Source organism: Urocitellus parryii, chromosome 10 (genome assembly GCF_045843805.1).
Source record: "Urocitellus parryii isolate mUroPar1 chromosome 10, mUroPar1.hap1, whole genome shotgun sequence".
Lineage (NCBI taxonomy): Eukaryota > Metazoa > Chordata > Mammalia > Rodentia > Sciuridae > Urocitellus > Urocitellus parryii.
The window spans coordinates 12,594,563-12,617,397 of record NC_135540.1 but is presented as its reverse complement, the minus strand read 5'-3'; positions in this window follow the sequence as shown (position 1 = coordinate 12,617,397).

Sequence of the window (22,835 nt, the reverse complement as noted above, 5' to 3'; positions counted from 1 at the left end):
TCAATTTAGCACTATTTATAAGCAATAGATTAGGTCATTTTGATATAGATTTCTAATTGTTAGTAACTTGTTAGACGTCTAGACATAAATATTCAAAGAGATTAAGGGACTTTTGTCTGCTAGTTATTTATCTTTTACTCTTGTATTTAGTTATTTACTTATTACATAGGAGTGAGCCTATAAATTATTGTTGAAATGAACTGAAGCTATGGTAACCTCTTTATAAATGTTTCTTGAATATTATCTGATAGTATTTGAAAAGTGAACTAAAAAGACAAGTTGGGTTCTAGTTTTTGAAATCATTTGTACAGACACCATAGCATTTTGAAAATCAAGAAAATCATGGAACAGCTCAGTATGTCCTTATATAATGAATTATAGAATTATGTTTAACAGAGTTTCTGATGATGTTTATATTTACATTGTTCAATCTGGATTCCAGTTGTATATATAAAATGTTTTCTAGAAATAACAAAGAAGCACCCTATGACCAAGTTAAAATTATAAAAATAATTTTAAAAACAATAATTCCAAAAATTTCATTGTACAGTTTCTAATGGATTATAAAAAGTTTAGTTATTTATTTCATTGACTAGGCTACAGCACCCAACGAGGCCCCTATAACTGTAAATTTAAATAAAAATACAAATCAGTAACTCTGTATTGTCATTTGAGCTCCTGATACAGTTTTCTTGTGTATTCTAATGGATTTTCAATGCATAAAATTGTGTCACTTGTAAGTATATATGACTTTACTAACCCATTTCTTGTTCCTTATGCTTTTTGTTCATTCTTTTTCTTGCCTCACTTTCCTGCCTGGATTTCTAGTCCACTATTGACAACCAGGGGTGAAAGTTTACATTCTTTATCATTTCTTGGCATTAAGAGAAAAGTTTCCAATCTTGCATCACAAGGTATGATGTTAGTTGTGAGTTTTACGTAAATGTGGATATGGTAAGGAAGCTCCCTCTATTCCTTATGTTTTCAGCATTTCTATCGTAAATGGATACTGAGCTTTAAAATGCATTTATGTGTCCCTTGAGATAATCATGGGCTGTTTTCTCTGACTCATTTTATTAATCTGTCGCATTATATTGCTTTTAAATTATATAGCTTCTATCATACTCCTAGAATAAATTAATATATGTGGTTTGTTAGTATTTTTTGAAGGTATTTGAATCTTCTCTATAAGGGAAATTAGCCAATAGTTTTCTCTTCTTATGGTATCTTTCACTGGTTTGGTACAAGGGTAATCCTGACCTCACAGAATGTGAAGGACTATTCCTTCATGTATTTGTTTTGGAAAGATTGTGACTACAGAAGGTTTAATTCTTGTTTAAATGTTGGGAAGAATCTACTAGTGAGGCCAAGTGGCCTGGGCTTTTGTGCCATCCAGGTATTTTTCATTATTAATTCAATTTCTTGTGTTTTCTTTTGTTTGTTTGCTTCTTAGAAAGTGTCCATTTCTTTGAGATTTTCTAAATTGTTGGCATGTGATTTTTTATTTAATCATGGAATTTGTCCATTTCTTCTAGAGTATCTAGTTTCTGTAATACTCATTTATAGTCCATTTTATTTCTATAAATTCAGTAACTTTGTCTCCACTTTCATTTATGAGGTTATTTGCATCTTCATTGTCTTAGTTAAAAATTCCCCAATTCTATTGTTTTTTTTTTTTTCAAAGAACCAGATTTTGACCACATGGATATTCTTCTTGTTAAATTTCTTTTCCATTTCTATTCCACTGATCTCTAATCAAATTTATTTTCTTTCCTTCTTCTGGCTTTAGAATCAGTTGCTCTCCTTTTTCTAATTCTTTAATGTATACAATTTGGTATGAATTGAGATCCTATAGAATGTAGACTTACAGAGCCCATTTTAGCATCCCTTAAATTTTGGAATACTGTGTTATTTGCTTACTTCATCTCAAAGCACTTTTACCTATCCCTTGTGGCTACTTTTGAACTCATAATTTTAGAATGTGATGTTAAATTTACACATATTGGTGAGTTTCTCAATTTGTCTTCTTTTGTTTCTAGTTTTACCCCATCGTGGTCAGAGGAGAAAATTTGTGATTTTTGATTGTTATAAATTTATTAAGAACTGCTTTATCATGTTCTATACAGTCCCTTTATGCTTCAGAAAAGTTATGTTCTGCAGATACCGAGTAGTGTATTATGTATGTTTATTATTATTACAAAGTTGCTCAAAACTTCTGTTTGTTATTAATCTTTTAATTAATTTTTTTAATTTTTTTCAATATTTTCTTCTCTTTCTTATATTTTTCAAAGAAGAATATTTTGGTGGCCCCATCTTTAAGTATTTTTTTTTCTTATTTTGCCTGTTCTTATATCTCTTGTACCTCCCTAGTGTTTCTTGGCTTTTTCTATTCACTTATGTCTGCTATTATAGTTTTTAGCTTCCTAATTTATATTTGGTTATTTTTTTTTATTTTTAGTTTTTTGGTAGCTTCTTTTTATTGGATTATTTTTTATAGTCCTGATTCCCTTTAGTTCAGTATTCACAATTTATTTAGCTTCTTGAACATATTTAAAATAGTTAATAGTTTGGTTTTTTTCCTCCTAAAAGTCTAGTATTTGGGCTGCTTTAGGTTTGGTTGGCTTCTGTCAATTTTTTTCTTAGCCTCTCAAAAGCTCATACATCCCTATTCTTTGTGCACATTCAAATTTATTCCTGAGGAGTGGACATCTTACACATTGTACTTTTAGGCTATGGAACTCTTATGGTGTGTTTGGAACTCAGATTTCCTGTTCCCCTTGGTCTGCTGCTGATGCTGGTTGAAATTTTTCAATTTTGTTTTGAAATTTTGTTTGTTTGTGCAACAACTTTCCTAAATTATTTTGGCAAAAGCTGTATGTGTTGTTTGTGATCACTAAGTTCCATTCTGGCATTCTGGCATGCCCATAAGCAGCAAGTGATCTGATGTTTCCTTAAGTGTTTGAATACAATAAAAGAAAAATATAAGGAAGTTTGTCTCTCCCTTTCAGTTATTTTGAAAGTTACCAGCTGGGACGCTGCTTTTGATCCAAGGGAGTTGATACAATGCCCATCTTCCATGCTCATATCTAGGAACCTGCCAAGCTTATTGCCCTTCTGGCATGGATGCTTTACCCCAGGAACCTGGGACATTATTCCCCTGGCTGCCTGCTGTGGGGTTTGGGGATGGAGGATGGTCACTGCTATATCTTATCAAAATCACATTTGTAAATTTAACATTTAAAATTCTTCTTTTCATTTTACTATGAATTTGATAAACTTCCTTCTCTAATTTTCAAAAACATTTTAATTTTAATTGATGATATTTTTAATGCTTCCTTATAACTTTTATTGTTTTCTGGAAGAATTCCCAATGGTCTTCCCATTTCTAATATTATATGAAATAATCCCCATGAAATGAGTCTGTGCTTGCTTCCCAGGGATGCCATAACAATTATCATGAATCGGTGGCTGAAAGCCAAGCAATTTTATTCTCTCACAGTCAAGGCATCAGAAGAATGAAATCAGGTGGAGTTGGCTCCTGTCAAGGCTGCCCTGAGCACCTTTCTCGAGGGAGGTTTACAACAGCATTGGCAGTCAGGGCAAGATGGCGAAGGAGGAAGTCAGGGGCACCAGACAGTATGAGCACAAGGAGAGTCCTCCAATAAGAGAAACTTCCCAGTTGACAAAGGTGCTTCTGAATATGAGTGGGGGACCCAATAAAAAGAGTAAGTGCATGGCCACAAGGAGTACCCTTGAAGGATAATTAGAGGAACAGGGAGAAGGGAGGAGATAGAAAGTAGAGGAAAACCCCAAGCCCATAAAAAGAATAAGTCAGTATTCTCCTATGGACTCCAGCTCCTGGGTCCCTTCCCTTCAGAGAAGTCTGTTGCTTTGTTACTTTTGTTCTTGAAATACAAATTCTCTTTCTACTTCTGTGTCATGTCCTTCAATTTTCTGCTCAGTAGACATACGGAACCTCAAATCCCTAGATGGTAGTATTCACAGGCCTTTCTCCTGGCTTCCAGTGGCTCTAGATGGTAGTATTCACAGGCCTTTCTCCTGGCTTCCAGTGGCTGCTGGCAACCCCTGACATTGCTTCTGTTAGAAATTTTTAAGGCCCACTTTAATCCAAGATAATCTCATCACTAGATACTTAATTAGTTGTATCTGCAAAGAATTTTATTCCAAGTAAGGTCACATTTTGAAGTTCTTAGGCCACCATTTGTGTTTTGTTTGTAGCCATAATTCAACCATTACAGTATTCTAAATTGTCCACTGACTGTTCCTTGAAGCATTGGGCATTGGAAACTCAATTTTTTTTTCCTTTCAAATTGGCTCTTTGTAAACATAATCCAATTTGATTTATTGGTATTGCTTAAACTTCATATAATCCAATTTGATTTATTGGTATTGCTAAAACTTCATAATAAGGCCACAAAACATGATACTACTCCCCACCTATTCTTGTCTGGTTTTCTAATAATATTATATGGAAATAATTGAATTTTCACATACCTTGTAGAAATATTTACAGGGCAATCAAACACATCTTTTTTTCCTCAATGTTTTCATAATAATAAATTTCAAATCTTTTTTTAACAAGTGAATGAAAAACAGAGATTAAAGCAAATATAAAGTAAAATATAATTTAAAAATAGTGTGAACTTCAAAATGTTTTTTTTTATTTTAACCTAAATCTTATTTTTAAAAAAAATATTTATCATCAGTCGTATAATATAACCAATCTAAAAATTTAAATTCAGAAATAGTAAAACACGTTTCCTTTAATCTTTTTGTAATTTTATCATTTTAACATTACAGGTTTTTTTCTAGTTCTTAATATAGAGAATTTATTAATTATCCATTATAACTTTTATACATAAAAGAGCAACAATTTCTGGGTTGGTGGTAGAGATTTCATAAGACTTTTCAAGGTACCTGTACATTATTACTTACGTTCACTTTCCTTGTAATCAGTGAAACACATATGTATTCAATACAGGAATTATAGTAAACAGAAAACAATTTTGACATTTTAATCCTATGATAAAAAGAGAATAGTAAACAATTTTGCTGGTATACATGAAAGCATGAATATTCATAATAAATAACCAACAAGATTATTTCATCATTTTATAATTTAACGAAAACATTCAATGAAAATAAGTTTCTCAGAAAATAATCTAATATAATTAACATGATATTGTAGGATACTATGTATAATTAATTTGTTATTAATAAATTTTAGTTTCAGGAACACATATTTGACATTTAACATATAAGCTACCATGTTATTTATATCAACTAACACACTTATCAAGTGTCAATTAGCAGTTAAGGATTAATTGCTATGAAATTGATTTATTAGGCATTACTATTTAAATGTTAAAGTATTTAAATTTGTTATAGCTACAAAGAAGTATAAAGTTATTCAAGTGAATGTTTATTAATTATTTGTGAACTAATAGTATAATAGCTTGCTGAATATATATAAATCAGTAGCAGAAATTCTTTTAAAATAAAGGACACTATAAAAAGTAATAAAAATGTTAGTTTTTAAAACTCAATAGCTAGTTAGTGATAATAGTTTAGAACTTTTAAAATATTCATTACATTATGTATTTTTATTATCACAATTGCTCTAAATGTATTTAGGGCAGCAGCAAAAATAAATAAATAAATAAAAATAAGAGGATTTAGAAGATATAATTACCCAGGAAAAATAACCAATATGAATCAGGGCCTAACTTTGGATTTAATTTGTGACTCTTTTACTGTGTTTTATTTTGGCCTAGACAACAACTTCTCTGTATTGAGATAAGCATTTCCCTGAAATCACTTCTACTATAAGCAAACCCCAGTTCAAATGGAAATCTGCCTTAGATGAGGAAACTGTGTGTCATCTGGGGGGTCTGACAATGCACCTGGGACTGGGAATCCCTCTCTGTCTGTGTGTCCTTCTACCCTCTTGTTTGGCTTTTCTCCAGATCGAAGTAACTCTTAGTCAGGACTTTAACCTGAGAGCTCTTCTCTCACTTGGGCTTATATTTTCTTGCATATTGTTCATTTCATTCTCAAAAAATTAACTAAAATTCTATGAGCTGATTTTTATGAATGTGAATTAATAATATGCCCATGCCTGTTTCTGAACAAATAGTAATGGAGGGTGAGTAAAATACTCTTAGTTACGATTGATAAGCCAAATTCTCTAAATGCTTCCTAAAAGACCTTGAATTAAAAGCCACGAAGAAAGAAAAAGTTAAAGAGAGAGAGAGAGAGAGAGAGAGAGAGAGAGAGAGAGAGAGAGAGAGAAGGAAATCAACCAACCATTCTATTGATGAAAATCCTACCAACCCTAAAACTCATTTTTGATTCACCTCAGTATTGTTCCATCTGAAGTATTATTTGGTTTATAACTCACACTACCCATACCAATACCAGTAGAGAAGTATATTTTTAAAATTTTGAATGTTTTTACAGGAATGAGGAAAATGGACTAAGGAAGGAAAAAAAAAAAAAAACACATTGTCCACTGCAAAAATAGCCCTTATCTATTGATTTCTAAAGCAATAACTCAGGAACAATGAAACTGTAAGTAGAAATGGAGATAGAGAAGTATCCTATGGACTACTAAGACATAGTTATAAGTTAAAAACACCTTAGTTCTCCTAGTTTGCAATTGCATCATTAACATTTCAAAAGAAAAACAGAGATCTTGCTCTCCATCTCTCTATCAATCATTTATCTATCTAGATACCTGTTTTGTGGTGGACATATGTGTTTTTTGCATCCTTTTTATTTTTAAAGTATGCCCTAACCTCTCTCCAGAACTGAGGTCATGTGTCTATGGTAAACCCTGAACCTTTTGCTCTGAGGTAGAATCAGCCATAGTTGCATGATGGCTCCCTCCTCAGGCAGTGCACCCACACTGCAGATCCCTGTGCTTCTCATCACTCCCTTCATATTCTCCTCCAAAGAGCCAGATCCAGCAGGTTAATTTTCCAAAGAGCCCGTTTTGGAAATTAACTTTTCTTATACTACATAAACACATTTAAATTTAAAGGTGTTTAACTCTATTAAAAAGGAAATAAATCAAACAATGGAGTGAGGACTGTCTCTAGGTATTTATAAAAGCAGCATGATGAGTCCACTGTCCAACACAATTGCACTAACGTTTTTAAGTGCTCTGTATTGACCAAGCTTGTTTTTAACTAATCTTGGGGCTTTTTTCCTTCCTTTTACCTGGGATATCCTATTTATACATCTTCCTATGTGTTCTGGTTTGGATGTGATGTGTCCCATAAAATCTTGTGTGGGAGACAATACAAGAAGGTTCAGAGGAGAAATGATTGGGTTGGAAGAGTCTTATTGCATTGCTTAAACTTCAATCAGTGATTTAATCACCTGATAGGGATTAACTGAGTGGTAACTGAAGGGGTAGGGTGTGGCTGAAGGAGGTGGGGATTGGGGTGGGGCTCTTGGTATATATTTGTATCTGGCAAGTGGAGTCTCTGCTTCTGGATCATCTTGTGAACTTTTCTCCTCTGCCACATTCTTCTGCCATGGTGTTGTGCCTTACCTTGAGCCCTAAGGAATGGAGCAGACCCACTACAGACTAAGATCTCTGAAACCATGAGCCCCAGATAAACTCTTCCTCCTGTCTAATTGCGCTGGTTGGGTCCTTCAGTCATACCAGTGAAAAAGCTGACTAACACATGCCTGGCTGTTCTCAACTCTGAAATGTTTTTATCATACAGCTGTTCCCTGTAATTCTGAACCCATGCCAATCATTTACATCATTCATTTAATCTTATTCTAGTTAAAGATTATCCCAACTAAGTTAGTTACTGTCTACCCCATTACTCTTGTTTGATTTACATATTTAAGACTCGAAATTATTTTCATTCATTAATTAGAAAACATATTTTCTCATTCTCACTAGTTAGAAGGAGAGAAATACATCTTCAGGAGGTCCGGAAGTTGAAAGATAAGTGATAAACCTAAAAATGAATTATTTTGAATACATTCTAAATGCAACAGAAAATCATTAGAGATTATTAAACAGAGGATATCATTTGATTTACATGTAATTTTATAAATTTCTGAAGGAATTTCAGATCTGACCTCAAACAATGAAAAACAATTTATATCAGTGATTCAAAGAGAATTTCTAAAATTGGGAAAGTGACTGTCTCTATGGCAACATTCAAACACATGTGAAACAGTTACGATTAATGATATTTTAGGTTTTTGAAATAATCTGGCTGAAATGTCAAAAAACAGTGATGGCTAACAAATAGAAAAACCAGAATTGATTTAAAAAAATCATGGATGAGAAAGTAAAACTGATAAGTAGTTGGAGTAGGAAAAACTAGAGGTATAGTCAGGTTTGTAAACTTTGCGGCCAGAAGCACCTCCCTCAATCTGGTTTGAAAGAGAAAGTAAGTAAATCTTTAATGTAGCCATGTGTTTGGAGGTCCTCAGAACTCCCTAGTGGAGCTATGTCACTGCTGGGTGACATTTCATGAATGGAGAATGGGGGACAAGATGGAACTGAAGAAATAAATATGAATTTATATGAAATAAAATTTCACATTGTCAAGTGAAAAAGGATAAGTTAAATTATATTAGTCAAAATCTAGGAGATATAAAAATGCAGAAAAAAATTAAAGTTTTCAAATAATCGAAGGAAATGAAAACAAGTATGATATAAACAAAAGAATCCAAGACATGAAGAATAAAGAAATAAAAGAGAATGCACGGTGGCCTATACATCACAAAATTATATGTTACAAATTATTTTAAATAAACAAATAGTCACACTAATTATGAATACATGAAAGTCACATAATAAATCACAAGCTTTCAGATTCAGAAGAAATGTCTTAAATCCTCTCTATGGAAAATAATAGGATTACAATTAAAATTTTTTTAAAAATCAGCTTATGCATACAAGTGCTTAAGAGAAGAAAAATGAAAGATTGTTTATACTTGAAGGCAGATATTAAAATCATTTAGTACTTTACAAAGTTATCTGGAGATAAACATACAACCTAGAAATGTAATCAAATAAAAATAACTTGTGATTTTTCAAACTTCTACTCTGGTTATTCAAAAGTATTTTCAAATAATGAGCTGTTTTGGGATTCTTTGAAAGTGTAATTTATATAATTAACCACATTATAGATTAAAATGAAAATGAATGAAACTGTTTCTAAAGAAGCCGAGGATTAATTTGATGTAATTCAACATCTATAATCAACAACTCTTAAAAGCTTAGGAATATATAAACATTTTAATATAAATTATGTAAATCTAGCTTGTATCAGTATAAATTATCATTAGTTCTCAATGTGGCCACCACAAAGGCAGGATGGACTGCTGCCCCCAGATCAATTCACATGTCAAGAGAGGTAACCTCCCCCTCATGCACAAACAAGAGAAGGGATGTATCACTCATATAAAAAGGCTGACCAGGCAGAGCTGAGCAAGTTCTGAACAGCTGCAAACAGGGCTTGAGAGAGTAATCAGGGGTAATTTTCCTGGGTATTTCTGAAGATGGGGCCAGACTAGGGTGCAGTTTCTGACACAGTAGGACAGAGTTTGTGAGGACGAAACTTCTCACCCAGCCAAGAGCAGCACAGCCTTCTTACCAGCTCGCCCCAGAATTGAAGAGATTGGGGAAGAAGCATTTCGGCTTTAAAGATTTCAGCAGCCAATCATCAGGGATAGAACTGTTGTTATTCATGTCAGTATCTATTTGATTATTGACACACATTAATCCACAGTGTACAATTTAGGGATTTCAAACCCTCACTATAAATTAGCAGACATGTGAATCCATTTTAAAAAAGCGAAAGGAGAAATAAAGACTATGAAAGTGAGTACAATAATGTAAATTTGTCATTACTTGCAGTGATAGTTGGTAATTTAAAAATCTCAAGAAAATTTTGGAAAGTAATTAGAAACAGTTACGTTTTCTGGGTAAATAAAAATAAAAATCACTGAAAAGCAGTAGCACTTTTACAGAAATCAATTATGCAATATAATGGAAGAGTTTTTTTTTTTCCAATAGCAAGAGAAAGATGAGAAGTACCTATAATAAATTTTATTTTAAAGAATGGAGCAGGCTATATGAAATTACACACATAAAACATGTTAAGTTCAAGGACACAGCAACAAGTCAAATAAACAGAAGTACATAGATTGTTAGAATAGAAAAATCAAATATAATTATTCAATACATGAAATATAATTCTACTTAAAATATCAGTAATATTCTTATAAGCTTAACAAGATGAAGTGGATATATTAATGAAAAAGTAAACAAATTCTGAGAAAATATAATTATAAGGTGAACAGGTTTTGAATATTATAGGAATTATTGGAATTATAGGAATATTATAAAAATTATTGAGGAACTATTTAGCTGAGTAAATACAAAGGAAATATAAATTATTTGATCTTCAATTTACTTGTTATAACAACAACAGAACATCCAAACTGATTGAAGATTTAATTATAGTAAATTAAGACAAAGGGAGACTCTATATACAATCTTAATTCAACATAAGGCTTTTCTCAATGTGTGTAACATTCAAAAATCTACAAAAAATACTTCTAAATTTTACTCCATCTCCTAGCAAAAATATCATGCAAACTCACAGAAGTACATGTGTTAACAAGATAATCATGCATAAACTTTGTAACAGAACTTGAAAAATCACCTAAATGATTATCCAGAGATAAAGGGTTAAGTTAATTGTGACCTAGATTGTAGGGATGAAAGCGCACTGAGATAACTTAAGTGGGTCTGGGAGCATAGGATCTTAAGCTGTAAGAAGAGAGGAAAGGTGTTCACAAGAGCTGGTGCCGTCTGCTCCATTTCATAGAGTGAATTTTTCTGCAGGGAGTAAGTATGAGATCTAAAAAGAATGGGTCATGTTGAAATTTTAAAACACTACAAGGATGGGAACCAATTGGAGATTATCATTGTTTATTAAGAGCACAAAGCTCAGGACTGAATGCATGAATTTGTACGATCAGACTGGTTTTGTCATTTTTGCAAGCATTTATGCAGATCACTATAATGTTAATCTTATAAGAATATTCAGTGGAAAACAAAAAATGCAGGAAATGTATTAAAGGAAGGATGACATGTTCAGCAAATTGTAGATTTTAATGCAAATGATGTTATTATTTAATTATCATCTGATATACGATCTTTTCATTTATTCCAGTATTCAGTTTCTGTACAAATGCCATATTATTATCTAAACTAAACACAATATAATTCATGATGTTTAGTTACATATGCTTATAAGATATAGTTTAAAATTAATCTTTAAATTTAACTTTTAAATAATATCTTGGGTTATAGAGTGGAAATAGATTTACATTTTAATATAAAGTTTGTGAATATGCTAAAAGGAAAGGGCTATTTTAAATAGATAATTTCTTTATAAATTGTAATCAAAATAATTTAACAATATTAAATTAAGTAATTATGCTTCTTAATACTATTTTATTAAAATAAAGAAAAGTTTTCTGGAAATCATATCTAATACATGTAACCCTAAAGCAAAATTCTATTTGAGAAATTGAGGATATTGAATCAGATATTTTGGAGTAAATATATTTATCCTTATACTATAACATTAAAATGTGTAATATACCAGAAAACAAAATTTATAGGACCTCAGAACGTAAACAACCTGTAAGATAGTCTTAATTTTATCACATAAATTCCTCATTATGCATCATGTACAGATTTTATTAAAAATGAGCATCAAGGTAAGAACTGATATTCAATTTGGTGCATAAGGTCTAAATAAAGCTTTCTTTTTTATCAAACTGTGAAAAGAAGAAGCTTAAAAGTACACAGAGACATAAACACTGCATCTGAAGAATTAACAATTGCCTAAACATGTGCACATCTCAGCCTGTGAGCAGAATGTTTGATCTTGAACTTGCATGCTCATAGGACATGCTAGCTAATGCTGTGTTGTCTGCCTCCACACAACAGAACGTGTCCAGATCTTTAGTGTGAAATAAAATAAATTTCTGATCAGGCCACACATAAATATAGAGGCACACATCCTGGCTGCTTTCAGGGCACTTCTAGAAACAAGTTAAGAAATGAATATCCCTCTTCGATGTCTATCTATCCTCCACTGTCTCTTGCTGACCTGATACATGTACCGTGTGCTTTTTTCTTTCTCTCTCTCTCTTTTCTTTATTATTATTATTATTATTAGATGATGATGATGATGATGATGATGATGATGATGATTATTTTGCTATTCTTTTCCCTAAGAAATCATTGACATGTGAAAGTAAGATACTAGATGCTAGAAACACAATACTGAATAAATGTAAAGATGCTCCTGCCAAGGAGCACAGAATCTAGGATAAAATAACTTTCTCCAGTGATAAGAAGATGGTGGACTTTATATTAAGTGACTTGCACAAGAGTAGTTGAGGCTTTGCCACAAAAAGCCTCTGAGTTTTGAGCTATCATTGCTGCTCTTTTACTGAGGATGCAAAATAAGTTCAGTAACTTGCTATCCTCACTGCTCTAGGAAGTGACAGAGAAACTGGGCTTAACAGGACAAATTCTCAATGGTTCCATCATTAACACACTTTTCAACCATTCCTAAATATCATTCTCCTGCCAGGAATGACCTCCTTCCTTTTATTCCTAGCAGAATCACCCTTATTCTTCAAAAGTAACATGTTTGTTTCTTTCATTTTTCCCTTTTTTTTTTTTTTTTTTTTTTGGTAATGAGGATTGAACCCAGGGGTGCTTATCCACCGAGCAACATCCCAGCCCTTTTTAATGTTTTATTTAGAGACAGGATCTCCTGATTTGTTAAGTGCCTTAGCTAAACTGCTGAGGCTGGCTTTAAACTCATAATCCTTCAGCCTGTGTCTCCCGAGCCACTGGGATTATGGGCATGTTTCTCTCACTTTTGTAACTGGGCACTGCTGGAAAACTGCACTGCAATATCTGGTCCTAGGCAGTGTCCAAGCCTCCATTGTCAGAACACTTCTTTCCGTCCCACAGGTCCCCATTATTTATGCCAAAGCACATAGGCCTCTTCTTTAATCACGGTTTTCTTACTAATAAAATAAATTGGAGCCCATTCACCCAATACATATTAATTATAAATTTTATATATGCATATGTAAAACTATAAATAGAAAGGCTAATTTCCTAATAACATGAAAAAATTAAAATACATTTGAATTTCCTGTAAACTGTGAAGTTTGAAATTATCATATATAATTTCTCAATGTAAACTGCACTTAGAATGAAGTTGATTAATAATAGTAGATATGAATTTATACATTAAATTTTTTCATCTTTTGAGTTTTAGTTTCCAGTAATTCACCCTTGATTTTACTTTATGCAGAAGCCAATTATGAATTTATAATTATGTGTAGAAATGTCAGCTCTGCTATTGGTTTTTTGTTTGCTTGGACTTACATGTCACTGTTATCTCCAATTCACAATTTATATGCAAAGATCTTTAAAATCACTCTTGAATTTTATGAGGTTTACTTTATTTAATTTAAAAATAGTAGTATAATACATATTAGCATTGAGGACCTCAGCTTCAGTACACAATCTTGGATAAAATTTCCTTCTCCACTCTAGTAGCCTTGTAATCTAGATCTGAAACTTCATTCTCTGACAGGTGGTGTGTGGGCATCAGTGTCAATCTATGTATTAAATGCTAAAAGTTTAATCAATTTGTTTCTTTAACATGGAAATTACCAGCAATAGAGTATCTGCTTCTCCTGTATCCTAATGTTTCGTATTTGTCCCCCACACACAGAGTATATACTTTCTTGAGGACAAGAGCTCCAAAGTAGCCTACTTTGGAATTTTTGCTTCTCAGGCCTTGTACTGATATATTTTTAAATTCTAGAAGCAGAAGTCTCACTGTGCTGGTAAATAAAATAAGGCACAGACAGGTCAGCTGACACTGTCTAGACACAGAAATAAAATCTGTTTTCTTTCTGTGTTCAGTGTTTTGCACCCTGGGTACCACGGGGTGTGTCAGACAGGATCTGATATCAGGTCTGACTTTCTTGATTCTTGGGTATGGTTCTTTTAATGTTTCTTTTGTTTCCTGGTTAGTTTCAGACTCTGGCATCCTTACATGAGTATGGGAACCCAAATGAGGCTGGGACTGTGAACAACTCTTTAATTTTATAATTCTAGCACAATTCCAAGCACTTGCCCCTATACTAAACAACATTTTAATATTTTTGCATGAGTGAGTGAAATAATTAATAGGTTTTGTAATCTATTTATCATCACAAATTTACAAGTTTATTTGTATTATGCTATTTACAAGTTGGGTTAAATCCTTGAAGAATAAATATATGGGGTAATTATTATGGCATGAATCCTTTCATATCTGTTATTACAGCTTTATTATTGGGGGAATGTGCATAACATTACAGTGATATCATATAGTATTACTAAAATACTATTCTATGAAACAAGATAAAAGGATTTCTATCAAATAATAAAAATATGATGGAACATGAAATTTCTGAATATTTGTAACAAGTTTATTTTTATCTATTGATTTACATAATATACATATATATATTTGTTTTTAGTTTGTATATGCAATATTTCATAGTGCATATCTAATATAATATGATGGGTAAATGTATCATATTGACATTGAATTAATAAGGTAATCAAGTGAATAACTATGTGTTTCTTTGTTTCTAAAATGGGAGAGAGAGAAAGAGAGAGAGGGACAGAGACACATTTATATTTTTGTTTAATCTGTCCTCCTACTTACTATCCTGTTATCACTCATTAGCATGACTGTTCTTATTAGCATATCTAATAGAACACTCTGAACACTTTTATCTGGACTAGCTCTTGCTTTTCTGCATTTGATAAGACAAATAACTTTTCTAGACCTTTAAAAATGAGACAGAACTAAAGATGGGCAGGAGGAATCTATGGTATTAAATGCAAGATTTGGGGTGCAGGGCTCCCTTCACCCTCTTGGGAAGGCAAGGCTTGCTCAGTGCTCTTCTTTGTGGGAAAGTGGAACTTAGAGGTCGCTTAGCCTGTTGAAACCACAGAATTGGCAGGAGAGTCTTTCCTAAGCATAAGATGATAAGAAACAAGAGACTTTGGGGGGACCTCGCTTGACATCTCCTACCAAGCACTTGTCTCCTGTGGTCCTGTTTCTGTCTCCTGTAGGAAGCTCCTCTGTGCTTTCCAAACTGAGTCTGCTCACTCTCTCTCTGCCTCTGTCCACTCAATATCCACATCCACAGTGAGATCACAGCCAATTCCAGCAGCCCCTCAAGCTCAATTCTATTTTTTCCATAAGTACTGACTGAACATGCTTATATGCCAACAATACATTGTGAGTGCACTATTATCTTCAGAGAAGAGGGGGGTCCACTCAAACTTATTTTACAAATAAAATTTGCAACATGAAAACTTTATGCCTCAAACATGATTTTATCTTTATAATAATTCTACAATGAAAAATTTTACTTATGGAGTTCAAACTCACAACTTTGAGAATTTCAGTTACTGAGGTTTGTGAGTCACTTCTTTGAAGAAATGTAAGAAAAGGAAAGCTAAAGATAAGAGGGGAAATACTCACAAAGTATAGGACTGACCAGGAGAACATAATTAACAAGAGATGTGTAGAAACATAAAGGAAACTGAAAGAGATGGAATGGTGAACATATCGCTGCACTGCTGAGATGGCTGAAATGGAGGAAGCCCCTGATGGTTGACATTTTTGATGGTTGATGCACAAGAACAGTCTCTCTCAGTTCACTAGGCTCAGGGTAGTGCTAAATCATCCTGTTGATCCATATTAATCAGAATCTCAGACAAGATCAGAATATTTGGTTAAAGGGTAAATCTGATAAATATATGGGTTCAGCAACAGTAAGATAATATTTACTATCTTAGTGTTGCTAAAAGAAACAATTTCTAGTAAAAAAATATAACTTGGGTATCAAATGATAGATGTTATTTTGCTAATTCTTAATTACATTTTAGTAATTGCAAAATTATTTCAAAAGATCACAATAACTTTATTCACATTTATTACTTTGAAGGTCTTTTAAAGGTCTTATAAAGCGTGATTTCATGAACTATTTAATTTATAATTTTAAACAAATATCTGTGAAAGAATATAATATTTATTAAGATTAGTCTTCAACATGCCATTCTTAGTTGTAAGAACTAAGCAATTTTTTCCTGCAAAGATTTGATCACCAATACATTATATCAAATCAGTTGATCTTATACACAATATTTGTTTCAACATATTTTGGAGTGTTTCTTTGCATTTCAATAATAAACAACAAATACTTTTTTTAAAATTTCTACACCAAGTACTGGGTATTCACATGTTGAGCACATTGGATAAATGGCTTACCCTAAATGAAGTCAGAAAATTGTGATGTCATTGCTTCTAATTATCTCTGGGAAAAAAATTGCAATTAGAATATAGAATATATAGGGACTCAAGGTCCCCTAGGAACTCAATATAGTACCTCTTTTGTGATAACCTGTGTCCACAAGGTTAGTAATGACATTTGGGAGGAAGTTGAGTGTAAAACAAGAGCTATTGGTACCTGATTAGGTAAAGAGCAGTTAAGGAGAATATTTCTCATAGAACTAGCAGAGCAAATGTTCATAGCAAAACAGGACACAATGGTTCCTGTGGCTGAAGCATAAAAATGAATAGTTAGGATGTGGGAAAATAGGAGCTAGAGCACGTATGTGGTGTTAAGGCAAAAATTACGAAAAATGCCTGGGATCCCTGGTTTTCCTTTATAGTTTGTTTCAAAATTCATTCTGAAGCCGAGATTCTATTCTTTAAATGCAAGTACTTTTAAGCAATTATTGTGAATGCAAACAGGCTCCTTATTTCATGACACTTCTTATGGGCTCATAGCTCAGGATTTAATGGGAAAACTATACCTAGTTATGCTAAAAATACAGTGTATATTTAGCAAAATTTTCAAATTACAAATCCATTTCACTTACCAATGAATATTTTCAATGAAGAATTTTTAACTATTAAGTAAAAGTGATTTGGTTTGAGTAAGATATTAGTATATTTGATAAAGATAAACAAACTAACTTTAGGCTTCCAACTTTTCTTATCACTTTGAAAGAAATGACAGGGTAATTTCTTTAGCCTGAATCAGTCAAGTAATTGCTTCATCTCTTCAATTTGCTCTATAGAAATAGCTTACTTTTGCTAGGTGTTTGGATCTAAGGATTAAATTAATACTTCTTCCAATTTCAGAAATCTCCAGGTACAACTATAATTTTATTGTATATTTTAGTTGAGTGAAATAGTTTGATTGTTATAACTACATCAAATATATTATGAACACAGTGCAGCACACTGATATAAAGTTGAGGAATTATATTAAGCAAGCTACTGGCTCTGCAAAGCTTTTATGTCCAGCACGCTAGAAAAATGTTTGGTCAGTACCATGGAGTATTTTTATTTGAAATGAAAAATATTGAATCAGAAATAAAATTTGATATGTTCAATGGTAAATTTCCAAAAACTAGTAATGGCCAATGATATAATGGTTGATCAAAATATTTTTCTACTTTAAATAAGAAAAGGAAGAGAAAAGAGCAGGAAATAGTAATTTAGGTGTTTTAAAATATCCATGGTTTATAATGTATGGATAAAAAATATAGGATGTGTGTGTCTGGGGTTGTGGCTCAGTGGTAGAGTACTTCCTAGCACATGCAAGGTACTAGATTCCATCCTCAGCACCATATAAAAATAAAGAAAGAAAATAAAGGTATTGTGTCCAAATACAACTAAATTAAAAAAAATGGAATGTGTATGTTTAACATAACAGCATTAATGTAAAATAATATATTCTATATATTAAATATAATATAAATTCCATGTAAATAGTATACTTTATATATGTATATATTCTATACTTAATGCATACATATATAAATAGGCTTAATTTGTATTAAGTCTAAAAATATTAGACTTTTTTTTGCTATAAAGTACCTAAACAACTTGAGAATATTGGTAAACATTTTGTAATGTGTTCTACAACATATTTTAATTTTCTAATATAAATACCTAGAAATGGATACTGTAGACTTGTTTCCTTATATGTAAATTTAAAATTTTCAGAAATACTTTAGTAAAACCATGTGTATTATTTTGTAACTATTCTTTGTATTACATTCTTCAAACTGGAATTGAACATTAAAGTATTAAGTTTTAGGAAAGTACATATGTGAGCATTAAAAATAAATACATTTTTCTTAAGTGTTTATAAGGGGAAAAACAGATGAAACTGTGGCATGTTTCAAAAGAGAGTGCACACTTGGTCAAATTATCAAGTTTGATGAACTGAATACAATTTAAAGTCTCTAATTTTAAATAGAAATTTTCTGCCTAGACTCTTGTGAAAAATCTCTCTTAAATTTCTGACATAAATTCTAAATGGGGTAGGTATATTATTCTATTTCTCTTCTACGTTTTATTTGTCAAATAATAATAAAAGAAAGAACATATAAATTTGATGTAGTGTAGGTTTCCTCAAAGTTATAAAAATTTATCACTAGCTTTGGTAATAAACTTCAAAGTGCAAGAGGTTTAGAGAAATATCATGTACACACTCTACAAGATTTTAAAGTTCTTTTTAAATCTTTATTTGTAGTTGTCACAGAAATAGGCTCTCCTAAGCTCTCATTTATGGTCTTAAGTTTTTATAAAATTTGCAGTTAAAATTTTAGATAAGAATTTTTAAGAACATAGTATGTGTCTATCACAATTCAGCCTCTGTTACACTTTGTTTAATGTAGAGTGATTTTTTTTGTTAATTGCCTAAAGCAAATTCACCTAAAAATTGTTCTATGATAAAAATATTTTGAAACATCTCAGTACAGCTGTGGGAAATTACAGATTTCAGTATGTTCATTATAAAGAATAACTCCTTTAGTCAATTTTAATTAAGATTATTGATTATAGGATTAATAGAATATACATAAAATGGAATGTAAAAGAATAAAGAGAGGCAATACAATTTTTTTAAAATTTAAACCACAAATAAATTAGTATATGAAATAGGTCAACATGGTAATTTGCGAAGGGAAAAAAATATAAGATCTTTAAAAATTTAACAACAAAAAACCCCCTCTTTGATTATTTGATAATACAATGGAAAAATCAATGAATTACCTAAGTATACTGGAAAAAGATTTCAACTTCTTCCAGATTTTACAAAATTTCGGACATTGCTGGAGTAGAACTATGTAAAATTCTGCCATGGGAACACTGACAACAAACTGACTAATAAATGTCAAAAATTCAAAACAGTACTTGATTTTCCAGTGCATTAAAAAAAAAATCTTAAAATGCCTCAAAGTGTACATCTGACATGTGAAAGGAACTTGAATTTTCTTAAATTTGACAACACTCCTTGACATTATATAGCACTACCAATGAAGAGCTGTGAAGATGGAAATGTAATAAAAAATCACGTTTTGAAAAAATGATAGAGGAAAATACTTCTCTTTTCTTTCCATAGAAAACATTATCAGTAAACATTTAGAATATTGTATAACAAAGTGTATGCACCCAAAAATATGTAGGTTAAAAAAATCAAGAATATTGCAGAGGAATTGTAATGTCTTAATCTCTAGACTGCTATAACAAAATAATTTTGACCCGGTAATTTATAAACAAAAGAAATGTTTAAGTTGTAGTTCTGGAGGCTGGAAAGTCCAAGATGGAGGCACTGAAGACTGGGCATCTGGCAAGAGCCTGCTGTAAGCTTTATAGAAGGTGCTTTGGCTGTGTCCTCTCCGGGTGGGAGGGGAAAGGCAGTTTCCTTCAAGTTCTTTCATAGGTTCAAGACACTAATTCCTTTCATGAAACTTCCCGAGTGAGTCACTTTCCTAGAAATCTGACTTATTAATACTACCACAATGAGGACTAGGCTTCCCTATGAAATTGAAAGAGGTTCCTGGCTCTTGGTTTTTAGAAGGAGCATTTTGGTGAGTAGTTAGGAAGGATTCCCTTTCATCTCTGCTTATCCTATGAGAAGGTCAAGTTCAAGAGTATTTTGTCTTAAGGACTTTACTCCAAAAATACGTACCACAACTCAGGAGCAATTATTCACTGTTGAGGGCTAAGGCAAACTAATTAATTGCTATTATAAAAACCCAAATGAAACAATGGCAGTAGAATATTATTATTTTTTATTAAATAGGTGGACAACATATCTACTTAAAAAAAAAAAAAAAGATATCCTTGCTGGAGGTGGTGGCACATGCCTGTAATCCCGATGGTAAGGAGGTTGAGGCAGGAGGATTGGAGTTCAAAGCCAGCCACAGCAACTTAGCAAAGACCTAAGCAATTCATGCAGACTCTGTCTCAAAATTATATATATAGTTTTGTTTTTGTTTTTGTTTTTGTTTTAAGGGCTGTGGATGTGTCCAGTTGTTCAGCACCTCTGGGTTCGATCCCTATTAGCAAAAAAAAAAAAAAAAAAAAAAAAACCACAAAACAAGAAATCCTTGGTCTTTCAAATTTTCTTTTCATATCTTCTAATTTTATAAACATTGTATTACATGCTTAATGGTCTGAAATCTATGAGAGAGCAAACAGCATGGAGAATGTATCCTCTATATTAAGACTATCTTCTGACATTTGCAGTTGCCATTTATGACCATTGAAATGCAGATATAGGTGATGGGAAAAATGGAATTTGCCTGAATTTGCTGATTTTAAATTTCAGACTACCTCACAAAGCCCACCTGTCTAGTTGAGAGCATTCATTTTCCTAGATGAATCAAATGAACACATGGTCAAGAAAAAAATAGTCTAATTTAAAGAGAATAAGAAAGATACGGAGTTTGTGTGGATCTTCCAAATTAATGCAAAATAAAAAAATTCTGTAGTCATTTCAGTTATATAATCAGGAATATAAATCATGTACTAGTCCATTTAATCAACAGATATTTATTTTGTGGTCACCATTCTGGCTCTAACAATTAAATATTAAATAAGATGTAGATTTTGCTCTCATTAAGTAGGGGACATTCCTATCAATCAAGCAATTAAAGAACAGCAAGTATTTGGTGATAATACGTTACTCCCCTTTTTTACTATTTTTTTTTTCATTTCCCTAATGCCCCATTTCAGAATCCATGCAAGTTTCTACCCTTTGTTTCTATAAAATAATGGAATGGTGCTAGAAAGGTAATAACATACACACCTACAAGTCCTTTCCTAAATTTTCTTCTGAATGCAATATTCCTGACAGTATCAACAAGAAGAATTACAAACACTTCTCAAATTTTAATATGTAGCTGGAGGGAAGCTCTTTAAAGATTACTTGTCCTTCTAATTCTGCAGTCTTTGAAATTAGAAGATTTGTAGTCATTGAAACCAAAGCAGAAGTTGAGGAGTGTGGGGAATGATGTATCTCACTGGGAAGACTCTGGGTCCTGCATCAGAACACAGCAAATTTCCCTTAAGTTTATGGGATCACACAGCTGTGTCCCTGAGCAGTTCTGATGCAGGAAAGAGTTCATTGTACTTTGTGTTTCCATAATTTTATGAAGTATTGGCAAATATTTAATTACGGGCAGAAAATTTAATTTCTAATACAGTTATGTCAGTATTATATAATCAATTTGAAGAAACCATAATTTGCACATCAAATAACTAATGGAAAAAATTTACTTATTTAACTAATGTTAAGTACTGTGTATGTATTAAACTATGGTATATTCACAGTGTACATAATAAATGCAATGAGTATATACTCTGAGCATGGGCTTAATATTTGATATGCTGTGATCATTTTATATAGTAAATTTAAAACTATCAAAAACAGATGCATTCTATATAACCATGTTCTTTTAGTTAAAAGTATTTTCTAAATGTAACTTTTTGATCTACCAATAATACCTACGTTGAGTCTGCATATTTTGTCCATGTCACTCTTAAAATATGTATGAAATTTTCAGGTAGTACTGTCTTTGGTGAGAGAAAATGATAGAACAGTGACACCTAAGAGACATAACTGTGGAGAAAATTGAAAGTACGTAATAAGTCATTTTTGTGTGAATCTCATATTTTTCCTTCCTGTGATTCCAAGCCCTGGCCAGTCTTTATAATTCTAAGCTGTGGGGATTTGTGGCACCCTGTAAGCCCAAACTGCCTGTTATAAAAATTTCTTTAAATGTTTAGCTACAGTGAAAGACCAGACAAAAATATAATTTTTCCTATTCTTTTTAGCAGCTTTTCCAGGATTTGGGAGAAGAACAGAGGTAGGTGGATTCCAAGAACAGGAATGACCCAGAGGTAGCAGAAGATTAGCAGTGAATGATGTGATGTTAAGCTTGCCCTGTTTAGCAAATAAAAGACATTATACCTGGACTTTCTTTATTTTAATCTGGCAACCGAATCATGGTTCCATAAAGGATTTCAAATCATATACTACTGAGAGAATTTTAACCAAAGATTTTTATATTCTAAATTTAGTAATAATAACAATAACAATAATTCAGAGAACACTTTTGGTTTGCTTGGAAACATTTTCACAAGTCACATGTGTAATTTTTTCTCTAATTCTACTAACAAACCTATGAATGAATATCATTATTTTCATTTCCCAATTCCCACGTGAGGATACCAAAGAAGAGAAAAGTTCATAAAATTGGCAAAGATCAAGTTGCAGTCACTATCACTCATGTCTTCCCCTGCCTGTGTCCAGTAGTTCTATATAAGGGAGAAAGGGGTTCAGAGACAGGTGCT